General features: G+C 52.7%; 1 protein-coding gene across 1 annotated transcript in view; it reads right to left on the reverse strand.

The window, feature by feature from the left end:
• CORO1C (coronin 1C) overlaps window positions 1-2,342 on the reverse strand; it is a 51,585-nt gene that overhangs the window by 29,294 nt on the left and 19,949 nt on the right. The window lies entirely within an intron of this gene.

Consider the following 2,342-nt stretch of genomic DNA (forward strand, 5'->3'; position numbering starts at 1 on the left):
AAAAAAAAAAAAAAAAAAAAAAAAAAAAAAAAGAGTATTTGTTTTCCAGCTCCCCCCCCCCGACCACGTCCATCCAAAGCATTTGGGAATTGGCCACAGCGGCTCCGTCTCCAGTCAGGGCAAGTGCTGCTGAGGTGCAAGTGCCATCAGAGCCACCAGCGTGGTGACGGTGGGAGCACAGCCCAGGCCACCAGTTACCCCTCCGGGGAAAAGCCGGCTCCTCTGCGGACACGGAAAATCGACGCGGCGATTACGGGGTCGGTTTTGCGCTGGGGACATCTGTCCCCAGGCTGGAGGCCACCGACCACTTTCACCGGGGCCAAGCAGATGGCAGTGGCTTGTAGCCACCGCTGCCCTGGCCTCTACGAGCGGGTGACACAGGCGCTGGGGGCTCAGCCTTTATTTCCAGCCACGGCGAGTGGGTGGGTTTTCCCTGCAGCGTTTCAATACGTCAGTGGTAACTCTCCCCAGTTAACTCGGATATTTCAAAGCTACAGAAGCACCACAAACACCATTTTACTGAGAGTTTAAGAATAAACGGGTGTAGCTTTTAAACGCTAAAAATTTTGTGAACCGTTGGCGCGTTGGAGATGTCCACGTGAAAAAAGCCCTGCGTAAATTATTCGCGATTCCCATCATATTACAGACGAACTCGGGCTTCCTCCGTACTTTACATCGCTTAATAGAACTGCATACCGCGCTTTCTGTCAACTATTTAACTCGCAACACAAATAAAAGGCCCGGCCCACGCTGGACGCACCCAGTGACACCAAAGTGCAACGGGAAGTCGTAAAGCAGGAGCTGCTCGCCGGCTCCAGGCACGAGTGCAGAATCCAGACACCGATTTCTTTTCACGCTCACGACGCGCAGCAACACCCAGAGAGTTCACGTTCGGCCCCTACAGCTGCCCGGAGCGGGTGAAGCTGTAGGACAGGCAGCACAGCGCAACGGGACTGGGAAATATTAGGGAGCAAACCATTACGCACACGGGACAGAGAAAGAATCACCTGCCAGCGAGGGGCACCCGTTGCAGGGGAGGGGGAATCCAACTGCGCCGCTCGCAGCACGATGCGGGATTTTGTGTGGTTTTCAGGCAAAGGAAGAGATGAAGTTCTTCAAAACGGATGGGAGAAACTCTGCCGCAGCAGATGGTACGTCGTGCCCCGAGGTGGAGCGCTGCCAGCGCAGGCGGCACGGTGGGCTCCCCGGGGATGCGGCGTGGCCGTCCCCAGCGAGGAGGGAGGGAGGGAGAGACAGGACACAGCTCCATCCAGGGACACCAGCCCCATTCCCTGCATGGATTCAGAGCAGGAACTCAGCCGAGCCCCAGCCCCGCTGAATCACACGCACAAAGAAACAGCGAATTTCAACTCAAAGATCCCCGAAAGACAAAAACCACGTCGTACTATCAAGCTGCCCGAGGCCCAATTAAGATACATCATAAAAAAATGCAGCTCCACACCCAGTTACTAATTTATTGTGTAGACTCATTCAGAGACCTGTCAGACATTTCCATCCCGAGAGGGCTCCTCCCAGCCATCAGCTCTCTGGGTGCTGCATCCGCGGCTTCGACCCCGCGGAGTCCTGTGGTGAGCACCCTGCAAGAGCAGCATCACCCCCTTCCTTCCTCCTCCTCCTCGGCCACCTCCGTCCCTCGCTGGCAGGCAAGGTGACACCAGGCCACCCCAAAGAAGCAGGGACGGTCTTGCAAAGCCCCAGCGTGCTGCAACACCGTAGGAAGCTTGCAACCGCCTCAGCCCTTTCCCCTCTTGAAAACCTTGCAGCAAAACCCTACTCGCTTCTCCGCCTGGGGCGTGGAACTCAACTAGGAGAAGGGAAAAGTCCTCTGCTTTGTGCACAGTCAGTTTTCATGACTGTTCACCCACTGGCAATGTTCCCATCCCACTGTGCGTCAAGATTAAAATCTGATGGTTTTGAAGAAGGTAAAGCGAGGGCTTAAACCTGCCTTGCTGAGTTAACGTGCAGCAAATTGCCCGGTGTCGAGGTATCGTGTACCCAGGGGTTTTGTAATTTGTCTGCTTTAATGCTGGGAATACGATATGATAGCTAAGAAGAATAATTATTTGTATAGCTTGGATAATTATATCTTTCCTTCGCTTGAACAATACCAGAACACCACAAAGAAAAAAAAAAAACCAACTTCTCTCAAATATCAGATACTGGGAGGTCTGGTCCCCCCCCCTTGCACTCTAACGGCAGAGAAACACCCTTTATCCTATGGGGAAATTCTACTCCTTTATTTCCCTCATTTTTACCATTGGATGGAAAGGGTAATTTTTTGGTTTTCTACGCGTGACTTTTTTTTTTTTTTTTTTAAATGC

This window comes from Athene cunicularia, assembly GCF_003259725.1.
Source record: "Athene cunicularia isolate RWA chromosome 15 unlocalized genomic scaffold, athCun1 chr15_part1, whole genome shotgun sequence".
Classification (NCBI taxonomy): domain Eukaryota; kingdom Metazoa; phylum Chordata; class Aves; order Strigiformes; family Strigidae; genus Athene; species Athene cunicularia.